Here is a 9,838-nt window from a genome sequence, read left to right as displayed (position 1 = left end):
GTGTTCAATGACAAGTTTGGGAGGAGTTCTGCTTTATGTTTGTTTGTTTGTTTGTTTTTTGATACAATACAGGATTCATTGGTGTGTGAGAGGTTAAGAAAGTGACAGCACAGTGGAAGCACTCATGAGTCCAGGGCTGTCACTTGTCCAGGGGACCACAATTGGAGATATATTTGACCCCATAGCCATCAGGAATGAGTGGCTTCTCAGTCACTATGTTTTCAAATTCATCAGCATTAAACTTAGTAAAGCCCCACTTTTTTAAAGATGTGGATCTTCTGGCAGCAGGAAACTTGAACTTGGCCTTGTGTAGGACCTCAATCACATGTTCCTTATTCTGCAGCTTGGTGGGAATGGACATGATGACCTGACCAATGTGAACCCTTGGTCACTGTGCCCTGGGTGTTCCCCAGAGGCACCCTGCATACCTGTCTGGAGCCTGTCAGCCCCAGCACAGAACATCTTGCTGATACAGATGACATGGAAAAGATGGAGCTGCACTCAGATATGAAAGTTGTGTTTGCCTCTACTTTTTACCATGTACTCATTAGCAGTCTCCAAGGCTTTAGAGGATAGCTACTCATATTCATCAGACACCATGTGATCACAGAGTGGAAACTCATCCATGTTTGCCTTTTTCCTCCCAAGGTTAGAGATGCGAATTTTGGCATCAGGGACACACTGGCAGAAAGGAGATCTTGGGTACAGATTGTTTTTACAATATCAGTAACACTAGGCAGGGCAGCAGCCCATGGTAACACCAGGATCTTCAGTGATGTGCCAAAGGAAAAGAACTGCTTTATGTTTTATTAGCTCAGTCCAGCTGTGTGTTGAGAATCATTCATAGGGTAAGCCAGGGAGGAGCAGGGTCACCAAGTGCAAGATAATTTCAGGAAAGAAATGATGGTGCTGCATGGCCACGTAACTCCAGGGGGAGGTGGTGTACAAGTGCCTCTGAATCATGCCATCTGGATCATCTATCTAGCATGAAAATGTGATTATGCTTTAATGACTCCAGGATAAAAGAGAATGTTCAAATGTCTTTGCTCTTCAAGACCTGCTCTTAATTTCCTTTTTCCATTCAAATTTGTCATCTCTTCTCAAAAACAAATCCTGAGGACAAGTCATGCCAACAGCCTTCAGAGGTCATTGTATGCTGCCTGCAGGTTTCTTTCTCAGTGGAAATGCCCTCTTCCCTTCCTGGTGAACTTGCGCTCACTTTTCAATCACCAAATCCTTTGCAAATCCTACTCTGACCTGGCCCAGGTGGACAGTCAATTGGAGGCACAGTCTCCCTTTATGTTGGTGAAGCACTGTGGTTAGACTCCTTGTTCTGAGAACAGCCCATGTCAGATTGTGGCTGCAATGTTTCAAACTCACCGCTGTGATATGTCTCAACTAGGCAGAGAGGGGAAGAGAGGGAACTTGTTCCACACATCTGCTTTTCTGATACCTTCTCACATTTATGTGATACTTTGCACTATTACTTCTTCCACACAGTCCATCTCCTTGATCCTAGTTGACGATTCATCCTAAACCATGTCCTTTGTTAGGAAAGATCAGTGGACAGTTGTGAGTCCTTCTGGGTCAGAAAATGACAATTACCATTTTCAAATTTTCTCCAAGATACTCTGTTCTGCCTTGTAGCAATATCTACATCCTGGGGTTACTTTTGTGTAAGGTATATTTGATGTAATGTCCCTTGTGTATGTATTTTAGTAACTTAACTGTCAAGGTCCTGGAGAGGTATTTGGTGAAGTTTGCAAAGGCATTAAGAGTCAGAGGCAGAGTTTTTTGGCGGGCCAAGATGGCGGACTAGAGGGCGGCTGCATTTCACGCTGCTCCAGGACGCAAGATTCAAAAGAGGAGATAGTGAGAGACTTGGGACCAACTCAAAGCTGCCGGGTGAGTCTCTCCTGTTGGGGAGGCGTCCCGGATGGGGCGGTAGCCCCGGAACGCAGGGAATTTGTGAAGTGGAGTTGCTCGGCGAGACGCCCCTCCCCCCGCTGGAGCGGTAAACACGGACAACCGGGATCATCGTAGAGGAGGCGGCTCAGCATAGCGCTTGGACTCGAGCAGCCGCTGGGGCTCCGGGCGGCTGCCTGGGGAGGAGCTGCATGGTGAGCTGTTTGGACCCAGAACAACCGCTTCTGAACACCGGGGGACTGCCCGGAGGAAGAGGAGGAGCACGGCGGGATGCTTGGTCTGGGAGTGACTGCATCAGAACCACAGGCGGTTGCCAGAGGAGGAGCTGCGTGGTGAGCTGTTTGAACTCAGAGCGAGCGCTCCTGAGCGCCAGGAGGTTGCCCGGAGGAGGAGGAGGAGCTCGGCGTGTTGCTTGACCTGGGAGTGACTGCATCAGAGCCGTGGGCGGTTGCCGGAGGAGGAGCTGTGTGATGAGCTGTTTGAACTCGGAGCAGCTGCTCCAGAACACTGGTGGCCTGCCTGGAGGAGGAGAGCAGTGGGACGCTTAGTCTGGGAGTGACTGCATCAGAACCACAGGCGGTTGCCAGAGGAGGAGGCGAGTGGTGAGTTGATTGGACTAAAAGCGACCGCTCCTGAACACCGGTGGCCTGCCTGGAGGAGGAGCGTGGTGAGTCACCTGGTCTCGGAGCCACCGCTCCTGAACACCCGGGGGGCTACCCCAAGGAGGAGGAGGAGGAACAGGGCGGGTCACTTGGACTTGGAGTGACTGCCTAGGGCTACGGGTGGTTGGCGGGAGGAGGAGACCTGAAGTGAGTTGTTTGGACTCCTAGTGACTGCGTTGGAAACCGGGCAGCTGTCTGGAGGAGGAGGTGTGTGGCGGGTCTCTGGGTCTCGGAGCTATTGTACGGGGCTCCAGGTGGTGGCTCAGGGGAGGGGCTGCATAGCCAGGCGATTGGTGCAGAGCAGGGTCCCAGGAGCTAGGTGGCTTCTTGCTGGAAGAGCCACACAGAGACACGCCTAGGGGCGGAGCGAAGTTTCCAGGGCGGTGGGCAGATTCTCTGGGAGAGGCAGCCTAAGGAGACTCATCTGTGAAGGGTGAGGCTCCCAGGCCCAGGACGAAGGTCTGGGCCCTGGGATCGTTGCAGAGGAAGACAGCCCAGCCCAGGTGGTAGTTGTAGATTGAGGGGAACCTCTAGGAGGGCAACTGACCAGCGAGACGTCCCCACCGAGTGACTCTTCCCGGCCGGGGGAGGTTTTCCCACAGGGACGGTAAAGCCAGAGACATAGGCACAAACAGGCCTTGCCTCAGCCCGCAGTCTAGTTCCCCATTGGATGACCATTGGTCAACAAGTGGAGGCACCTCTGCCCACTAGCAGGGAATATACGCCACCTGAGGGTTACCACACCTAGAGAGGCAGCTTCTTCGTGGAGCTCTGCATTATCAACCTCCTCCAAGACTTCAGGCTACTGAAGGATAAGAGGGGATATACTAGCAATCTTCAGGGACATTATAAGTTGATAGAGGAAATCTGCAACATCTTAATGACCCACTGATCCCTGAACAATATGAGAAAACAAGGGAAGAAAATGCCCCAAACAAATCTAGATGTTACATCAATAAAATCCAACGACAGCATGGCAGAAGAAATGACAGAAAGGGAGTTCAGAATGTACATAATTAAAATGATTAGGGAAGCAAACGATGAGATGAAAGAGCAAATGCAGGCATTGAACGATCTCACCAATCGACAGTTAACAGAGCAAATTCAGGAAGCAAAAGATCATTTCAATAAAGAGTTAGAGATATTGAAAAAAAACCAAACAGAAATCCTTGAAATGAAGGAAACAATAAACCAAATTAAGAACTCCATAGAAAGCATAACCAATAGGATAGAACAGCTGGAAGACAGAACTTCAGATATTGAAGACAAAATATTTAACCTCGAAAACAAAGTTGAACAAACAGAGAAGATGGTGAGAAATCATGAACAGAATCTCCAAGAACTATGGGATATCATGAAAAGGCCAAATTTGAGAATTATTGGGATTGAGGAAGGCTTAGAGAAACAAACCAAAGGAATGAACAATCTATTTGAAGAAATAATATCAGAAAATTTCCCAAATCTGAAGAATGAAATGGAAAATCAAGTCCAAGAGGCTTATAGGACTCCAAATACACAAAATTACAACAGACCCACACCAAGGCACATTATAATGAAAATACCTAACATACAAAATAAAGACAGAATTTTAAAGGCTGTGAGAGAAAAGAACCAAATTACATTCAGGGGGAAGCCAATACGGATATCAGCAGATTTTTCAATCCAGACCCTAAAAGCTAGAAGGGCCTGGAACAACATTTTTCAAGCTCTGAAAGAAAATGGATGCCAACCAAGAATCTTATACCCAGCAAAACTTACCTTCAAATTTGACGATGAAATAAGATCATTCCATGATAAACAAAAGCTAAAAGAATTTACAAAAAGAAAGCCAGCATTACAGAACATTCTCAGCAAAATATTCCATGAGGAAGAGATAAAAAACAAAGAAGCAAATCAGCAAAGGAAGGAATTATCCTAAAGGAACTGTCAAATAAAGGAGGAACCAAGATGTGTCAAAAATTTTAAATATGAACCAAATGACTGGGAATACAAATCATATCTCAATAATAACCCTGAATGTTAATGGCCTGAATTCATCAATCAAAAGACATAGACTGGCAGATTGGATTAAAAAGAAAGATCCAACAATATGTTGCCTGCAAGAGACTCACCTCATAGAAAGAGATACCCATAGACTAAAGGTGAAAGGATGGGGAAAAACATACCATGCACATGGGCTCAGCAAAAAAGCTGGAGTATCCATCCTCATTTCAGATAATGTGGACTTCAAGCCAATGTTAGTTAGAAGGGATAAAGAAGGACATTTCATACTGCTTAAGGGAACCATAAATCAGCAAGATATAACAATCATAAACATCTATGCCCCAAACAGTGGCTCATCCATGTATGTTAAACAAATCCTTCTCAATTTTAGAAACCAAATAGACCATAACACAATAATACTAGGTGATTTTAACACGCCTCTTTCACCACTGGACAGATCTTCCAAACAAAAATTGAACAAAGAAACCATAGATCTCAATAACACAATCAATAATTTAGACTTAACAGACATTTATAGAATATACCATCCAACCAAGAGCGAATAAACTTTCTTCTCAGCAGCACATGGATCCTTCTCTAAAATAGACCATATATTATGCCACAAAGCTAATGTCAGCAAATACAAGAAGATAGAGACACTACCTTGTATTCTATCAGATCATAATGGATTGAAGTTAGAAATAAATGAAAGAGTAAAAAACAGAAACTACTCCAACACCTGGAGATTAAACAATATGCTACTATATGATGAATGGATAACAGAAGATATTAGGAAGGAAATTAAAAAATTCTTAGAGGTAAACGAGAACAAAGGAACATCATATCAAAATCTCTGGGACACTATGAAAGCGGTACTTAGAGGAAGATTTATTTCATGGAGCGCATTTAATAAAAGAAGTAAAACTCAAAAAATAAATGACCTAACACTACAGCTCAAAGCCCTAGAAAAAGAAGAACAGACCAACACCAAAAGTAGTAGAAGACAGGAAATAGTTAAACTGAGAGCTAAAATCAATGAAATTGAAACGAAAGAAACAATACAAAAAATTGACAAAATAAATAGTTAGTTCTTCGAAAAAATAAACAAAATTGATAAACCTTTAGCCACACTAACAAAGAGAAGATGAGAGAAAACCCAAATCACTAAAATTCGGAATGAACAAGGAAATATCACAACAGACACGACTGAAATACAAAACATAATTAGAAGCTATTTTGAAAATTTATACTCCAACAAAATAGAAAATTTCGAAGACATCAACAGGTTTCTAGAGACATATGAATTGCCTAAACTGAACGAGGAGGACATACACAATTTAAATAGACCAATTTCAAGTAATGAAATAGAAGAAGTCATCAAAAGCCTTCCAACAAAGAAAAGTCCAGGACCAGATGGGTTCTCAGCCGAGTTCTACAAAACTTTTAAAGAAGAACTCATTCCAATACTTCTCAAAGTATTCCAGAAAATAGAAGAGGAGGGAACTCTCCCAAACTCATTCTATGAAGCCAATATTACCCTGATTCCTAAACCAGACAGAGACACATCGAGGAAAGAAAATTTCAGACCAATATCCTTAATGAACATCGACGCAAAAATTCTAAACAAAATTTTAGCAAATCGCATACAAAAACATATTAAAAAGATAGTGCACCATGATCAAGTGGGTTTCATCCCAGGGATGCAAGGTTGGTTCAACATCAGGAAATCAATAAATGTCATTCACCATATCAATAGACTTAAAGTCAAGAATCACATGATTATTTCGATGCAGAAAAAGCATTTGATAAAATACAGCACCCCTTCATGCTCAAAACACTAGAAAAAATAGGGATAGTGGGAACATTCCTTAACATTGTAAAGGCCATCTACGCTAAACCCATGGCTAATATCATTCTAAATGGTGAAAAACTGAAAGCATTCCCCCTAAAAACTGGAACAAGGCAGGGATGCCCTCTTTCACCACTTCTATTCAATATCGTCCTTGAAACTCTAGCCAGAGCAATTAGACAGACCAAAGAAATTAAAGGGATACGAATAGGAAAAGAAGAACTCAAACTATCCCTATTTGCTGATGATATGATGGTATACTTAGAGGAACCAGGAAATTCCACCAGAAAACTTTTAGATCTCATAAGTGAATTCAGTAAAGTAGCGGGATATAAGATCAATGCACATAAATCTAAGGCATTTTTATATATAAGCGATGAATCTTCAGAAAGAGAAATTAGGAAAACTACCCCATTCACAATAGCTTCGAAAAAAATAAAGTATTTGGGAATCAATCTCACAAAAGAGGTGAAAGACCTCTACAATGAGAACTACAGAACACTAAAGAAAGAAATTAAAGAAAACCTTAGAAGATGGAAAGATCTCCCATGTTCTTGGATAGGAAGAATTAATATTGTCAAAATGGCCATACTACCAAAAGTGCTATACAGATTGAATGCAATTCCAATTAAAATCCCAATGACGTACCTTACAGAAATTGAGCAAGCAATTATGAAATTCATCTGGAAGAATAAAAAACCCAGAATAGCTAAAGCAATCCTTGGCAGAAAGAGTGAAGCAGGGGGTATCGCAATACCAGATCTTCAACTCTACTACAAAGCAATAGTAACAAAAACGGCATGGTATTGGTACCAAAATAGAAAGGTGGATCAATGGCACAGAATAGAGGACATGGACACAAACCCAAATAAATACAATTTTCTCATACTAGACAAAGGTTCCAACAATATGCAATGGAGAAAAGATAGCCTCTTCAACAAAAGGTGCTGGGAGAATTGGAAATCCATATGCAACAGAATGAAACTAAACCCATATCTCTCACCATGCATGAAACTAAACTCAAAATGGATTAAGGATCTCGGAATCAGACCAGAGACCTTGCATCTTATAGAAGAAAAAGTAGGTCCAGAGCTTCAACATGTCGGCTTAGGACCAGACTTCCTCAACAGGACTCCCATAGCACAAGAAATAAAAGCAAGAATCAATAACTGGGATAGATTCAAACTAAAAAGCTTTCTCTCAGCAAAGGAAACTATCAGCAATGCAAAGAAAGAGCCTACAGAGTGGGAGAAAATCTTTGCCAATCATACTTCAGATAGAGCGCTAATCTCCAGAATCTATAAAGAACTCAAAAAACTCTACACCAAGAATGTAAATAATCCAACTGACAAATGGGCTAAGGAAATGAATAGACACTTCATAGAAGAAGATATACAAGTAATCAACAAACATATGGAAAAATGTTCAACATCTCTAGTAATAAGAGAAATGCAAATCAAAACCACCCTAAGATTCCATCTCACCCCAATTAGAATGGCAATTATCAAGAATACAAGCAACAACAGGTGTTGGCGAGGATGTGGGGAGAAAGGTACACTCTTACATTGCTGGTGGGGCTGCAAATTAGTGCAGCCACTCTGGAAAGCAGTGTGGAGATTCCTTAGAAAACTTGGAATGGAAACACCATTTGACCCAGCTATCCCACTCCTTGGCCTATACCCAAAGGACTTAAAATCAGCATATTACAGAGATACAGCCACATCAATGTTCATAGCTGCTCAGTTCACAATAGCCAAATTGTGGAACCAACCTAGATGTCCTTCAATTGATGAATGGATAAAGAAAATGTGGTATATATATACAATGGAATATTACTCAGCCATAAAGAATGATAAAATTATGGCATTTGCAGGCAAATGGATGAAACTGGAGAATATCATGCTAAGTGAGATAAGCCAATCTCAAAAAACCAAAGGAAGAATGATATCGCTAATAAGTGGATGATGACACATAATGGGGGGTGGGAAGGGTTAGTGTTGGGGTTGGAGTTGGGTTTAGGGAGGGGGGCAGGAATGGAGGAAGGAAGGACTGTATAGATGGAGGAGAAGGGTGGGAGGGGAGGGGGGGAAGGGAAAAAATGGCAGAATGAATCAAACAACATCACCCTATGTAAATTTATGATTACACAAATGGTATGCCTTTACGCCATGTACAGACAGAGAAAAAACATGTATCCCATTTGTTTACAATAAAAAAAATAAAAAAAAAAAGAGTCAGAGGCAAACAAAACCCCATGTAGTTGGATTCTAGAGCCTTGGGGAAGGTGTTCACCACCATGGCCCTTCTCTGTGAAGTAGATTGATTCATACAGGCCACATCTTCTCTCAAGCACCATGTCTTCTTTAGAACGTCAAAGTTGGAGGGAGCCTACAGAATAACTGATTCATTCCTTTGCTCTGTGAAATTTCTTTTATAGTTGTCTCCAAATATGCAAAGGTCTATGTAGAAGGGGTGCCTCCCAGTGCATGAATCAGGGAGCATGGTTTTGCAGAATCCCCACAGAACCAAGCCAAATTATGTTTTCCCATGAAATTATTTCCCTTGATTTACCAGCAGAGAAAGAGTCTTCTTCCAAATAATGATACTGCCAAATAATGAATTTTAGAATTGAAAGTCAAATGGATTCTGATTCTTCAATTGTTTCGCCAGTGGCATATGACACACTTTAAAAATCTTTTATCATGATATTGAGCTGGTTTTAATTAATGCCATCCTACTAGAATCCCCAGAAAAAGACTAACTTGGCCCCTCTTTCTTCACTGATGACCTGGTTCTTAGTGTCCCTTCATAATAGAAAGACTCTCAGGAGTTTGTTCATGTGTCCTGACTCTCACCATTCTCTCTGGAGCCCAGAGCCCTAGGTTTTCATCAGGATAAGCAAAGATTTTGATGTCACCCACTTAGTTCTCCATTCTCAGTCTCTATTTTCTGATTGCTCATACCTCCCCTAACCCTTCTGACCTCTGGCTCCTCTTGAGATTCAGTGATACTGCCATCCTTGCTATTCTTGAACAGTTCAAGACTCTCTGAACTAGAACTTGGCTCTGATGAGGTGAAAAATCATTGCTTCACAGTGAGGTTCTTTACCCTTCTCTATTTTTCCTGTTCTTGCATCTCTCAAGCTTTCCAGTTGCATACCTAAGTATAGATAAGCTGGAGCAACCCTTCAGACTCTCTGTCTACCTTTCCACTATACTTACTTTGTACTATTTATTTTCCTTCATATATTCGTGTTTCAACAAACTGACCTATTTGTCATTAGCTGAACAAACTCTTTGCACTATTGCTTCAAGGGCTTCCCCTCCCCTCTGTGTAACTATCATCCTCCCACCTTAGCTTCAAAGTCACCATGCAGGCCCATCTTCTCAATGAATCCACTTTGCTTTTCCATCAACTA

At 42.0% G+C, this 9,838-nt stretch overlaps 1 pseudogene; it reads right to left on the bottom strand.

Annotated features, from left to right (window-relative positions):
* Positions 1-317: 317 nt before the first annotated feature.
* On the bottom strand, positions 318-753 carry LOC124991152 (60S ribosomal protein L10-like; annotated as a pseudogene).
* Positions 754-9,838: the final 9,085 nt, after the last annotated feature.

Source organism: Sciurus carolinensis, chromosome 8, assembly GCF_902686445.1.
Source record: "Sciurus carolinensis chromosome 8, mSciCar1.2, whole genome shotgun sequence".
Lineage (NCBI taxonomy): Eukaryota > Metazoa > Chordata > Mammalia > Rodentia > Sciuridae > Sciurus > Sciurus carolinensis.
This window is presented reverse-complemented; position numbering and strand designations above follow the sequence as displayed.